We start from the raw sequence: 16,015 nt of genomic DNA, 5'->3' as shown, positions 1-16,015 counted from the left end.
TGCTTTTGACAACGTGTCTTTCGAATTCATTTTGGAAGCATAACGAGGTCATGGAGTACCTTCATATATCACGAACTGGATACACGCAATGCTTAGCAAACGACATCTGTGCTCATCGTTAAGACAAGTAGAGATAAGAAATGCAAAACCAAAAAAATTGGGTAATATCTGTGCTAAATCAATCAAAAACATAGGCGGTCGGGTTTACCAAACCATTTTTAAAAACAGCAAAAATGAACTTTTTCGTAAATTTTTGAAATTAGCTTGACCAGTAGATGACGAAAATCGATAGGTGACGCCATTTTAAAGGCCAAGATAGCAACATTCCGTTTAGCAAAATTTTCTAAAACCATATCATCCTTAATCAGTATATTCATATATACTTATAATTATTCCTTTACCGAAAACGCCCATATTGTTGAGGATATAATGAATTTATCTAAACCGGAATTCGCCATTTTGGACATCAAAATGGCTTCACACAATGGTTTCTGTCATGTACTCGTCAATGCCATTCCGAAAATACCCATATTATTGAGGTTATAGAGGCTTTATCGAAACCGGAAGTAGTCATCTAGGATTTCAAAATGGCTTTAGACATCGATTTCCATCATTTACTCTTGGACCCCAATTCTTAAAATTCCCAACTTTTATTAGTATTAGCTAAGAATATGTTAAATTAGCACCAGTTAGACATATGTGAACGTCTAAGACTGACTTGTCCCGAATGATGTCCCGGTACGCAAAAAGGCGAAGCTCTGTTTTTTTTAGGAGAAAGCGAAAACGAACTCTTTTTTTTTTGGTTGTGGATTAATTTTGCATAATGCCAGGCGTTTGGCTCCCTAGCCAAAAGACATGAGTTCGTTTTCGCTATCTCGTCAGCAAACCAGAGCTTCTGCATTTGGTTCCCGGGACATCACACGGGACAGGTCAGTTGTCTTAAATGTTCTTAAAATCATTTCAACAGTAACAATTAGCTAATTCTGGACCAATCGGAATTCCGAGAGGGACACCCTTACCACTTTGTTTGTCATTTTAGCGAAATTGAAAAAGAAAACCGAGGTAAAGGGATTCGATAGATTTTCATATTCAGCGGTAGTAGGTAGTGTAAATATGCCGTCTTGCAGCAGGTACAAATTGCTTGCCATACCAGAACTTTTCAACAAAATTTTTACACTAGAATAGACCCGTCTGCATAGCAACAACAAACAAGTAGGTCCGACATCAGAGTAACAAAAAATGACTTCAGAGTGATTGAACGCAACTAAATGACCTTTTATGTGTCGAAACGGCTCGCAGTTTACTGATTCTCTCTGACTATTAAACAGGAATTTTCAAAAGTAATTCGAAAATTCTATGGGGAAGTTTATCCGCTCTTCGGGAACAATGTTTTGGTGTTGGTTCGCCAGCAAATGGAAACCTGCTGCCAACAAGCCAAACGCTACTATGTTATCTGATTCTAATTGAAATATTTAAAAAAAAGTTTCACTTATCCAGATGTAATAGTATAGGTAAGTAGCAGCTTTTTGAGTAATGATTTAAAAACAACAATTTCATATTTACAGCCATTTCGCTTAGTATACAATCAGTCTGTTGTGCTTGATTGAATAATACTTAATATTTCTTGACCTGGTATACAGTCCTGTAATATTAAAGTGAGCAGCTTCGATAAAACTTGAATAAAGCACAACGGTAACGTAAACGTTACTTGAATATCACTCTGAAAAACCTTGTATGTATGAAAGACTCAGGGCCGGCGGAATGCGTGGGTAGTACTACCCACTCGAAAATTACCGAGGGGAGAATTACCCACTCGAAAGTTTGGAACAAATTAAAACCTGAGATTAACCACGTATGTGTGTTTTTCGCACAAAATTCTTGCGTTGGAAATCCTCGATGTAAAACAATTGCATATTTTTATTGAGATATAAATTTCTTTGCTTTACAATTTAAATTTCTTGAGAATAAATAGGATTTGTTTGAAATTTGGAATTATTTATTATATTTATACTCATGGAAATACATTTTGACACATCTACATCTTAAACAATGAGTTCAGATCGATAGACAAAAAATGTTAATATACAATTTTATTCAGATTATGGGATGTTGTTAGAAATATTTTTAAGGACAATATAAACAGTTTGTAATTTTTTAACATGAATAATCATTTGATTAAAAATTGAAGCAAGGAGAAAGAATCACTAGACAATCAGTATACAAATAAGGAAGGCAAAAGATTGTTGATCCCAACATCAGTAGCAGATACCGTATCAGAGAACAATCAGAAAAAAATGACAAGGAAAAAAAGAAGTTAAACTTGTAGCTTTGTGGAAAACGGAAGATCACTATCAGGACATCTTGAACCGGATCGCCAACTGGCCTCCTTGGATTCGCTTAGAACTCTTGGGAACACATTTGCAGGTACCTGTCAGTAAGTCAACCAAAAGAGTAGATATACATAAATTTGGAGGATAGCCAGCACTAGAACAAGGACTAGACTCGGACTAGAACCAGGCCGAAGGGATTCGTTTAACGCAGATCTGGCACTATAGAACTTGAAAAAATCTTGTGGATTTACGTCTCTTGACCATGATTATACGAGCATCAAAAATGAAATAGTTTTACATTTGATTTTAATTTGACATGTCGTTGAATTTTGCGAGTCACGTAATTTTACTCCACATATGGCGTTTGTTTAAAATGTGTAATTTTATGGCACTGCGCTTGGAAAGTACATCTTTCATGTAAAATTAAACAGAACACGGGTATATTTCGTCAATTACGGTTTGTTAGATTGTGGTAAGTTTCGAAATTCCTCAACGGTAAAATTTAGTTTTTTTTGGTGTGTAGAACACTAGGCGCACGACCAGACAACATATTTAATGTCGCGATAGCCATCACCGCAAGCACAGAGAACGCTTTTTACGACCCCAATAGGCCGGAGATGCGCATTCAACCAGAGATGCCACGCGAAGGAAGTCACGACGTTCATCCATCCTTTTTAACCAAGGTTGGTTGATGCCTTTGCGATTCCTAAACTTCCATTATCCCACAAAATTTGCCAATTTTCGAGCGTTCTCTAACTCTAAAGTGTCCGCCTTCTCATTACCATTCTAATCTAAGTGTCACTTTTCTTACTAGCCGGAACAGATCAATGCGAATGAACTCAAACTAATATTTGTATCAGGCAATCCGGAACGATTTCAATATGAAGAATCTAGAATCGCACATATTCTCTCCGGGAAAATTAGGAGTGCTTTCCATGCTCCATCGATCGAAGCGCCTACTTGGAACAGTGACGATGGTCGTAGGAAAATATAAAACCATAAGTTTTGTGGGGAAAATGCTTAGCGCGAGTATCTTTTCTGTCAGTTAAATTTGTGTGTTTGAAGAACAATTTTTACGTTTATATACATTATTATAATTTTATCACGAAACATCTATCATTTGAATGTGAATTTGCGTGGAATGCTGTCGCCGATAAAGAATTCTTAGTTCCGTGTATGTTAGACGAAATATTGGTTCTCTCGTTAATCCGTTGACGAACCGGTGCCAATAACCGCGTTTTTCAGTTTGCATCAAGTTTTTTATTTGCGTTTCTAACGTCGCGTATATTCGGAAAAATTTGGGCGATTTGACGTTCAAAAAGTTCTCATAGGATACAATTCTGAGCACTTTCTGCCCACAACGGAGTGGGAAATCGTCCACGATTGTTCACGCCAGGTATTCGTTTCGTCTTAACTTTAATCTCGGTGTAGAAAAACAAGCCAGTCAAAACAATGCACACTGCTACCGGAGGAATTTCCCATTTTGATTCGATTGTTTCGGATATAGTGGATGCGTAGCACCTTCAATTCAATGAGTACAATGATGAGGTAGAGTACAACGATAAAGCTAACGCACTTGGCCGAACTGGTAGGCATTCGTGTCATTTCCACTGTATTCAAGATGGTCATACTGAAATTGTCGCGAATGTCACGCAGTAAGATAGATCGGTTATCAGCTCAGGTTCTCGAACCAGTTGAGGTGCGATGTACATGGAAAGAATATCAATAAATCTTTGCCTACGATTCGGATTTAACAAGCGACAACTTCAATACCTGGTACCGGGCAAAGGCTAATCCGATTGAAATAATAGCACGTTTTGATCTCCAAAACGCTCCTCAATATTGTTTTCGGCCATGGCGAAAAAATGCTAAAATTGAGGAAGATCTACGTCGGAAGTAAACCTAGAAAAATAATATAACTGGAATATAGAGACACTTGAAGTTTTGGATGTCCCATGTGGACTTTCCGAGACCAGGAGCTAATGTCTTGATCTTCTCCGCATTTTCCACACTGTGCCTTATTTCTACAATGGGTTCTTCAGTTCATGTACCGGGTTACAAAAAGGCAAACAAGTAGACGAGCCCCGTTCAAAAGAATAAATTTTGGAAGAACAAATCCGGTGAAAGGCTCGAAACGTGGCTGATGGAAAATAAGTTTTCTAATACTGCTCGATTTTTACTGAACACAATTGCTTGCATACCAGAATTTAGACTGACTGAAGCACAGGGATCTGGAAGGACCTACCCCCTATTTCGCAATCAAGGCCCTTCTCGGAGACTACACCATCAAACTCTACTTCCCGGACGGGTACGCAGACAAAATACTTTTTCGTACACGTCTTTGGTCCGGAAGTAGACCAGCCGGGGACCGGTATCGAAAATGAGACTTATTGGTATTATTTTTGCCATCGGAGAAATATTCAAATCAACCTCCACTAAGCCTGAAAGACTGTCAGTCGGTCGTCGGAGGTACCCATCGGCTCACACTCAGCTAGCTTTAAAGCACAGTCAGAAAAAAAACTGACTCGGAATAGTGGTGCGGTATTTCGGTCGTAGTTAAATTGAATTTTTTTTCTATCACGAACGTCACCAGCAAGGTAGCGACTGCACAAAACATTAACAGTCCTTCCCATCATGTACGGAAAGCAAGATAAATAGATAGATGGATCCACGTATCCGATCCGAGAGTCCGGATCCATACTCTTGTCTGGATCTAAGCACCAAATCTGGGCCTGGTTAGGGGAAAAGGGGATGGGCTAGATCCAGGGACTGATCCATTACCGAGTATTGGTCCAGATTCGGGAACTTGTCCGGATCCGGAAACTGGTCCGGAACGGGAACTAGTCCAGATCCGGAAAATGATCCAGATCCGGGAGGTCCAAATTTGGGAACTGGTCCAGATCGGGAGCTGTGTCGGATCCGAAAACTGTCTAAAATTTTTCTTTCACTATCCAAGTTACCCTATAAAAAATCTGTAATTCCGCCTATTTCTGCCAAAATTGGTGCAGATTCCGGCCTGAATTTTGGTAGAAATCCGCCAGAACTCCGGCTGGTTTGACTCGATACTAAAACTAATCGACCGAATTATCTGACATCGGCATTCCACCGTTTCCTATCTTTGCGGTAATATGAGTTTAATACCTCAATGCGCAATTGCATGGTCTGTTGCCAAAAAGGCAATAGAATCTTACCCAAAAGTAATAGAAATATGTCCGTTGGATCTTGGGTGTAGTATTCAACATACACATTTTCGCTAAACCGTCGGACAAACAGCCCTGTTAACAAAGAGTGTTTCCAAATAGCCACCAGGGAATTTTCATTTTCATTTACACACGCCATATCTGAACTTTCGTCAGTACGAGGAGAAATCACTTCGAATCTTACTACCCACTCGGCCCTGGAAAGACTTAGTAGGCCTTGAAAAATGTCAAATGCGGAAAATTTAGATAAACATTGAAAATCAGTAGCACATCTTCGTGTGAATGTAAAATCATTAAAATCGATTCGAGGCACGCGAACAAACTCGTACTATTCAAGTATTGTTTCATATCACTATCTAAAATCTAAAAGGATTCAGGCCGATATTGTTGCGGATACATTCTTAGAACGGGAAACCTGCTAGCATACAATGTATTGGACAAAATTTCCTAATAGGGTCGTAAAAAAACATACACGTAATTTTACTGCACTCTTCCATGCGCTGCGTTAGGTCAAAACTGTTCAAACATAGCTAATGCGCAACCGTGCGTCCAGTGCATAGCTTGTTCGCTCCCGAAGTGAAGTCCTAAAGCGTACCGATTATCAGCAATTATAACGCGGTTCAGTAAAGTGCGAAGCAGAAAGAAAACCTAGTGGTTTGGTTTCATTTTTCCAGTCATACCGGTCTGCCGGTGTACAGAAGAGGAAAAAACTGTAAATTAGAAAAAAGCCAGCGATTTAATTTCTAGCCTTCCTCGCAATCCAATCCTCCTGGGTACCTATAAAGCTAGTCAGTGGCAGATAGTAGCAGCAGTGCAGTAAAAGCATTAGAGCCCCATTTTCATGCTTTGATCCCGTTCGCGTATGTGTACGGTTGGGATTCGTGCATGAAGGTAGCTGGTAGCTGCGCCGCGACCAGTAGCATCCAAACTGGTTTCAATTTTCACCAACCACCATGCAAGCGCAGAGGGGGGAACCGGCCCCTATGGCAACGCAAATGCGGCAGTGTCGCTCGGCGGTTCTACTGCTAGACGGGAGCTGGAGAACTGCACCATTCGAGAAGATCTTCCCGCCGCCGCCCGTCCGACCAGGCTGGTTGTAACTGACCTAAACCACAGTCGTCGCGGTTCAGACTGGTGGATAGACCGAGAGAGAGAGAGAAAAATGTCACATTTCATTTCGTACTTTTACATAACTGCTCCATCCCCATAGGTATTCGTGGTGCGGGCCGTTGTCCGATATTGGCTTCCTTGCGGTAATATTACTAGCGAGTCAAATTTCCCACCACATTGCCGGCAGATTGCTAAACTGGAAAATTTTCCTGCGAACTGATGGTGAATGATGGATGCGTGAAGGAATTCGACCTGAAAATGTGAATTGCGGTTTTGTGTCACTTTCCTGTTGTTGATACAGTATGTACTCAATACCGTTTATGACATTTTTACTAACGCAGTTCACATTGATTTGTCAATGAGAGCTTCCTGTGTGCTGTCGTAGCTATTCATTCGCCATTCGCCTCCTTTGATAAATGTTAAAGGGATGCCCGGGAATCGTATTTCGCATCGTAAGAAATTCAAGTTTTTTTGCTCATGAAGAGAAAAATAACAAGCGATGGTTTTTTGCTCATAAACTTTGAGATTGTGAGCTCATTTTTTAGTTCGACGAAAAAGTATTGTTTCTATATAAGAGATTTATCTAGGAACATAAAAACACACTACTACCAAACGCCTAAGGCCAAACAACGGATAAAATGCAAATAACTTAAAACTATTTCCTGAACACAACTTTCAAGCGAAGCGATCTTTTTTCGTCATTAGCGTATGTTTGAAATGGGTTGTATATTCTAGTCCCTATTGTCTCACGTAGCACGCGACACGACCATCAATCAAAATATTATTAATTACGGCGAAGTAATTATCTCGTAGACAAAAGCAAACTATTCTAAGTTTCTTCCATCTCATCACACCAGAACGGATGCTGCGTCATCTTAATATTGTACACCTGATGGGACTCCGAAGCTATACGAGCAAGTAATCAGTGCCCATTACCCAGCCACTTGGTGGATGGATACTGCAGCTCGCCATCATCATTATCAACACCCGGCCCATCCTTTGACTTCGTACTGACTTTGGAGCGATGGGACGTGCCCCGATGATGAAAAGAAAATCAATTCAGTGTAAATGGCCGCCGAGTGATTGCGCACCGCGCCGCGTAACTCCATTCGGATCAGGGACGAAGAAACAAACAACTCCTACAAATTGGCCCAGGGTCGCGGATGCCGCCCCCTCGTTTGTTAAACCTGTCGACTCTGGCGGCACGGGTTCGTTGACCCCGTAACTATCTGTTGCGATCGGGGAACAGATGGTCTGTTGGTAGAGCAGGTTTTTTTTTTCTCTGTCGACTCTCCTAGGGCTGGTTATTTAATATCGTCAGAGGATGGTAGGTTTACTGGAACACAGGTTTAAAATTGACTTCAGTAAGGTTTACGACTTTCTGACAAATTAAGACAAACAGTTGGCATTCGTGTAGCGATTTAGTTTTCGACAGGATTCTACACTCTGGTGTTCATGAATTTTGGACTGGGAAAATTTTTGAACTATTCAAAAGACATCCCTCCTCCATCGCCTTTAAAACAGTGCACCAACAAACCATCATCCGTCTCCATTGCTTCTTGGGTGACACTGCGTACCCCAATCTAATAAATTTGCCTCTTTCTGTTTGAGGTACATTGTACATTGATGTCCATTTGGTTAGAGCAGCGTCTGCCATCTTTGTTTAAAGCATTGGGTCAAATGATATGGCGACAATAGGGACACTCGATTCGAGTTTTCGTTGCGCTCAAACAAGAGCATTTCATCGTTTTCAGGGTATTTGTGTTATTCTATTGGTTGTTAACGACGAAACAAAGTATACGCTTTGTATCGTTTGTAGGTCGAGTAATTAATGAAATAGTAAGAAACTCTCCCTAATAAGGTAAACATAGGCACTTTACCCTACTCCTGAACTGTTCTGCATTGAGGACTGTATCGAAAATGAGCTATCCACATACATTTGCGTTGTACGAAGAATTAGTGATGGTCTAATGTGCTATCTCAGCATGCACGAAAAAAAATTGTTCCCAAAATCGTGAATAAAGTGCCATGAATTCAGGAACAGTCACGTTTTTACGTTACAAAAACAGGACCATGACAAAAATCATGGCTTTTATAATTTTGTTCAATTTCCCTTCAGTAACGCCCGCATAACGGTTTTATTAGGTTTATTGTTTGTTTTTGTTTTGTGAACTTCAGTCACGGATTCCGCCAAGGTTTTTCTAATTCGATTCTCAGCGCGCGAACTAGTTCACAAATTGATGAACATTATTCATAAAACCGAAGGTTGATTCATAATTTTTTTTCATAAATAGGAACATTAGTTCACAAAATCAAAATATTTTATCGTGATCTATTTCACGATTTCGTGATTTTATTTATGAATCTATTCAATTCTCCTAAACTAATTTATGATCCCTAATATATTAGTTACGATCCAATATAGTTCACGAAACCATGAAATATTATTAATGTATTCGTGAACTGGTTCATGATTCCTATCATTTTAGTCACAATCCAATATCCGTGCTCGTGAAATAGTTCACGAAATCATGAAATATTATTCATGCATTCGTGAACTGGTTCATGATACCTAGTATTTACGATATATCTAGTATCTATTTGCGTGCTTATGATATTTAGAAGATATCTCCAATCATTTACAATTTCGTGCAATATGGTAATGAAATTGTTACGTGAACTTTTTTGCAAAATTTGGGTAATTATTCATGGAATCATTTTTGTACCATGCACTTTTTCATGAAATACCTAGCTGCTAGCGACCAGTAATAGGTACGAGCAGTTGATATAAAAAAGACTATTAGGACCGCAAACATCGTTATTCATTTGGTAAGGTTCATTGTGATGTCCGGACAGAAAACGAAAACTGCACTGAGAACCCCAAATAGTGTGCGTGATATAGTTCACAGAACAAGGTATCGTGAATGAGTCTTATCTTAATGATCCAGTTCATATGATCACCCTATTCAGAGTAAAAAAAACCGTTAGTAACCAGAAATAATAGATCACGATAAAGCGAAGAGAATTTACGAATACCATGATAAAACTTTTGATATCATGAACATTAATTACATCACTCTTTGTAAGTAAGCTCTAATGAAATAACATGATAACATGAACAGGAATTACGAAAATCGTGACTGAAATATTGAAATCATGAACACAAATCACACAACTAGTGACAAAAATATCTAAAATCGTGACTAAGATCCTGAAATCATGAACATAAATTGCTCTATCCATGACTAAAATATCGCGATAACATGAATAGAAGTTACAAAAATCGCGACTAAGATCCTGAAATCATGAACACAAATCACACAACTCGCGACAAAAATATTTAAAATCTTGACAAAGATCCTGAAATCATGAACACGAATCACTCTACTCGTGACTAAAATATCACGATAACGTGAATGGAAATTGCGATTATCGCGACTAAGATCTTGAAATCATGATCTTTAATCCCGCTAACGTCACGAGAATTCACAAGAATCGCGAATAAGCTCTTGAAATCATGAACACGAATTTCAACAAAAACTAAACATGTCCAGGGAACAACAGCAGTAACCCAACCAAACATTCTAATGTAACGCTATGTATATATTCGGGGCGAACTGGTTTTTAGAAAACACAAACAGTTTCATGAATACGAGGTTTATTATTCATAGTTTCAGGAACTTGGTCACGGTTGAATGTATGAACGGATTTTTTTCCGTGTGCTGTGCGTTTACTTTCTTTCGTTTGTTTACCTTTTGTTCGGTTTAAATTCTTCCTTACGAAACTGTCGCGCATTAAAAATGAAATCAAAATTAAGGTTCTGGACTCATGGCTATGTGAAAATTGGCAAAACTATTTGAACTTAATCACTCGAGTGTAAAATCGGCCATTAACAAGTTTGGATGAACTGCCAGGAAGCGGCAGAAAACTCGAATCTTCCGAGCCGAAAGTGGACCAGAAAGTGGTATCTCTAACTTGGAAGAAAAATGAAGAAATAGGATGAACGGGAACAAGCGTTAATTTCATTCGCGAATTTTTCCGTGAACGTATGCATGTATTTAGAAGAAGTACAAGAACTATGTGAGAAACGGCTAAAAACCCCCTCCAGGTCCACAATATTATGCCGCCGTCGTAGGAAACGATGTGTGGGATTTGGACAGGTCTGTTAATGTGGAGAAATTTGGTCGAAAAGTACTGCTAGGGCCAGCAATATGTTATTGAGGCTTGAAGACTACATGAATAGTTTCGTTGGTGTACCGAAACTATAAAAACGGAAATTGTTCGATCTGATTGTCTGCAGAAGAGGTTGCTGTCTTTTTTTCTATTCGTTTATTTGTAATAAACAGCAGGCAACCTTCCAAATAACGCTCTTCACACGGCATAAAACCTCCTCATCTTTTGTATCAACAGATTACATTTCCAAATGATACATTTCATTGACTAATACTATACAATTAACATTAACAGTACATTATTTATATCTAATTACTAGTACTAAAGATATAACAATCCAGATAGGAAACTTAGAAACAATCGTTTTACAGCACTACATAACAGGTGAAAATCGAAAACATTGGAGTAACGATTGAATAGACGGTACATGCTAATGAATGGCTGCTTATAGCCGTAATTAATTCTGGCCCGTGGGATTCTTAAAAGCGAAAATAAATCCACAAGTTGCAGAAGATTATAACAATCGATTCTTGATTGAAGCAGATTAGCAATGAAAACATTTTTTTTGCCTTAGCAACGACGCGGAAAATGAATCCAAGGATCTTGGAGGCCTTTGAAATGATGTATTCCATATATGATCATAAAAATTTAGTATGGGATCTAGAATAACTCCTAAGTCCTTTACAGAAGATTCACGCTAAAGAAGATTTTTCGAAATATTGTAGTCGTGAGGTTCTGCGTACAATGTGTAAGCGTGAGAGCGATCCAGGTTTGTTTAATGCTACCGCAGTTATAAAAAGATACCAGACGGGATTTGAATTGAAAATTTGTGTTGCAGGCTATCAGTCCGCCCCCACCAATCTGTTTGCTACTATTATCATTGTTTAGATCAGTGGTTTTCAACCTTTTCCGTTGCGTGTACCTCTTTTCGAATATTGATCACTCTGATGCATCCCTTTGCGAAAATTGTTTATCATCATTACCCTGTCAGAAAAAAAAAATTATTTTCAGTAGAATGAAAACTATAATTTTACAATCAGAGACTGTTTCTGACCGCTTTCAGCAAGCATCTCAATTCTTGACACACTGAAACAAATATAAAGACAAATATCAGACGGAAATGTTCGGATAACAAATAAAACTTTGTCCCGCATAATTCACCCCCTACATTAGTCTTTAGGAGGTGAATTCACCCGTGGTTGAAAACCACTGGTTTAGATCTTGCTATCAAAAATTTGTTTGGATAAAGTATTACTATTTAGCCAAGTCTCAGTGAATACATACATGTCGTACACGTTGTCAGAAATTGCCAAGTTATACTCAGAAGTAATGGGTTTTGTAATGCACAATGGTTTCCACCATGGTGGCCAATTCGCTGAGCGGGAATCTCACTCAGGAAGTATACTTTCAACCATCCGGCCATTTGGGAACACATTATAGAAAAAAAACCATTAAACATTGATAGTACTATCTTCAATAAAAACTTTGGGTCTTTTATAGTTTCCATTGGAGGATATCAGAGTTTTAGGTCCTTTAGCTGTCTTTGAGATGCTTCAATTTTTCGACTCGTTAGGCTTCGTCGGACCACCATGGCGCCAAAATGTTCGTTCGGCAGTTGTGACAGGAGAATCTGAACTGGAATGATGAGCTTCCGAAGTGTCTCAAACCTGGTGGCAGTTCTTCGAGTATTCAGTGGTGTCATAAGGAATCTTCGTGAGCCTAGATGGGTTCTAGGCTCCCCATCAGATAATTACAATCTCCTTTGCTTCACTGATACTTCCGGGAAGGGTGCAGCATTTTCATCGTGTCAACTCCCACCAGTGCCAAATCAAGTCACCTTCTTATCGCCAAGCTCCACTAGGTGGGCTCACCATTCCCTCACAATCACACAATAGACTGGGACAGCGCGAAACTCGTGAAAACTGTACGGAAAGCTGCACACCTGAACGCATGGGAATCAATAGGTTTGTTTCAGTACATGGAAGTAACTCCCTGTTGCTCCGGACCAAAAAAATTCTTGCTCCTTTTCACTCCGGTTTGCCACTAGAAGAAGAAAAAAGAGAAGAAGATAATACGGGAACGATTTTCTTCCTGTTTGCTACGGAGTACTTCCAGTTTCTCCTGGTACTGGAACAAACCTAATGTACATAGCCAATGCTGAACACGCGCTTACGAACGAGGACGACGCGGCAATTTCATCATCCCTTCTCCACCTGACAAAGCTGAAAATTCAGTGATTTTTTGTGTTTTTTAAATTCTCTTCTCGACGAGTACTGCACGCAGTATGATTGTATTTGTCATCTAGTAATCAGTCAGACATCGTTCTGTAGATGGGCAACATCGAGCCCGAAACCGTCACCATTCCCTACTGAGAATTATGTGCTGCTGTTCTGGGAAATTACCTAGCGGACAATGTTCACAGCTCAAACAAATTTACCGCGAATATTTGGACAGACTCTGAATTACCTTTTTGATCAACTCGAAAAATCTTGGAGATCTAAAAGGTCATCATTATGTCTAAAAGGTTATCATTATATATCTTAGAGAAGAAATAGTGCAATTAGTCTAAATAATGTCGCAATAAATAGTGATCCGGCCCATTACGCAGATAAGATTATCTTTCCTAGGCAATACTCTCACGATCTGCTGTGTGGAGTTGAAATTGCTTTTGTTTAGAAAACAAAGGATACTCTCGGTAGCCGGCTACCCAGAGTTTAAGAAGAACCAAAAACTAAACAAGATCTTCCTTTTCAAGCGATCGTGTTCTCGAAAACTAACTAAACTACTACTTAATAAACTATGCTTTGCAGGTCGCATCGCTTGCTTGAAGCGAATCCTAAACCATATTCCCTTCCAAACTACCAACTCCGCGACACCTATGGAAGAGTCTGATGAACCTTCTGTATAAGATTCCTCATTTTATTCAAACGATCGACGGGTAAAATCAGCACCGACACGATAGAAAAAATGCGTCGTGTGATTGAATATAATTAAAAAATATAAGCAGTGCTCCTTATAGTCGGCTATCCGGTGTTCAAGTTGCTTATTTTACTAATCGTATTAATACAACAAATGATAAATTTCACAAATTCTCGGCAGCCGGCTGCCCAGACAATTATTACATGATAACGCTATTGGCACACTTACTAACAACTATCTCCTTCCCGTGATACATGTGGAGATGCAGAGGATACCTCGGTCTCTAGTAGCAACATATATCGGACTAACATTCCTTCCTTTCTCAGAAGATCTGCATTCGGACGTGGACGGCGTCGGTATTGATCAGCATGCAGGGATCAGAATAGATTGTGCAATGTGGCTCATCATGTTATTCCCAAGCATGTTGTTCCAATGAACATTTTGCAACCTAATTTGATTCTGGTCAATAACGGAGTAGCAACTATGGGCGATCTCTTATGCTAATTCTTATGCTTATGCTTAACTCGAAAAATCTTGGAGATCTAAAAGGTCATCATTATGTCTGAGGGTCTTAAAAACCAGACGGAAGATCTGCCACAATACTGGGTACCGCAGAACAACACGACCTTATTATCATGAAAGATGGATCGAACACCACGAGAGCAGAGATATCATTGGTACATCCATCCGGTCCCTAGCGATCATTTCCCATACATGAATACATGCGGGACACTTTACGGAACGTCTGGTCATGCGGGACAAGTCGCTTGAATCCCGGACTCACTCGCCTAATCCGGGATTTGTATTTTTAACCACTTTACAAGATTTACCCTTTGAGATTTAAAGGCAGAATGTTCTGAAAGGGCTATCGAGCGAAAATTCAAATATATGGATGAAAAACTCAAGATTTGTGTTGATCTGCAGACTGTTGAAGCAGATGCTTTGGAGCTATAAAAATGATTTGAGAAAGTAACGGCAGGCAACCAGTTGCAGGCATAACTCGATAATACGCACAAGATAGGTCTTACCAAGGTAGTAAATATTTCTTGGACCACACCAATATGTTGGATACACATTTTTTAATCATGCTCACAAGATCCAAAAACGAGGTATTGAGATAAAATCGTCCATTTAGTTGCGTTTGGTCAGTTGTATGAGTAGTACGAAGCTCCATCGTAGCCGCAAGGTGTGCGAATATCGCCCATCCCATTCAAAATGTTGTTTCTCTGTGAATGTATAGGGGCTGAGCATTTAAATATTATGTGCATAGTGTTTGAAGATCGATAACCAAAAATCGTTTTGTCAACGCTTTAAAAATATCAACCTTCCCCTTCAATCATGTTTGATGCACGAAAAATTTCTCGATATTTTACAGATTTCCTTGAAGTTAGTAAGACTTCTCAGAAGCTTATGGAACATGTCGTACCTAAAGCTTGCAGAGATTTTCGATATTCGTCAGATATTCCTAATTTTGTAAGTTTTTGCTCGACATACTTTGGTGAAGTTTCATGAAATGTACTTGAGGCTCATTGTCATTTTATTTAAGTTTGATGGAATTTTATAAACATCGATGATGATGTTTTAAAAGATTTTCCATAAATCCTTAGAATATTCCTGAATCTTCGCGAACTTTTCAGAGATACTTAAGATTTTACCGAAGGTCGTAGGATTTTTTATGGAGTTCAATGCAGTTTGACTGAATCACCGATAGCCGTTAATTAAAATATACTGAAACTGTAAGATTTTTTCAAAATTTTTAGTTCGCAGTATTATCCGAAGTTGTTGAAACATGTGTGATAATCATAAATACTCTGCTCTTGTAAGTTAGGAGTCTCTCGAAATATAAAGGACTTTTCTGAAACCTGTAGGACGTCTTCTAAGCTGGCAGATTTTTGCTATACTTGATAGGTTTTCAGGTTGGATCTATGACTTACTTAAAGTTTGAAATACTTTGTCGGATCTTACAGAACTACTCTAAATAGCACACACCTTGTCTAAAGTATGTTGAAGTTCCCTTGAATCCCATAGAACTTTCATAGAATTTGTCCCATTTAGTTGAAGCTTACAAAATCAAATGGATTTTTTTTGATGGGTGACCATCGAGGGTATGTACTATCAAAGTATACCTATATAAGGAAAAAATATTTTCTTAACATTCAAAAACGTTGGCTGAATAATTCGATTCGATTACCATCTTTGGCTAAAGCACCACTCTTGAAAGTTAGCCGACCTTCTCCAAGTTTTCAAAATTTAACCGAATGCAGTATGCATTTTACAACGCAA

The 16,015-nt window shown here is 39.0% G+C and overlaps 1 protein-coding gene across 1 annotated transcript in view; it reads left to right on the top strand.

Moving 5' to 3' along the window:
* LOC131691758 (uncharacterized) overlaps positions 1 to 16,015 on the top strand; it is a 403,765-nt gene that overhangs the window by 174,452 nt on the left and 213,298 nt on the right. The window lies entirely within an intron of this gene.

The sequence above is a fragment of the Topomyia yanbarensis genome, chromosome 3 (assembly GCF_030247195.1).
Source record: "Topomyia yanbarensis strain Yona2022 chromosome 3, ASM3024719v1, whole genome shotgun sequence".
Taxonomy (NCBI): Eukaryota; Metazoa; Arthropoda; class Insecta; order Diptera; family Culicidae; genus Topomyia; species Topomyia yanbarensis.
Note: the sequence above shows the minus strand (reverse complement) of the source record. Positions and strands in the feature narration are given on the sequence as shown.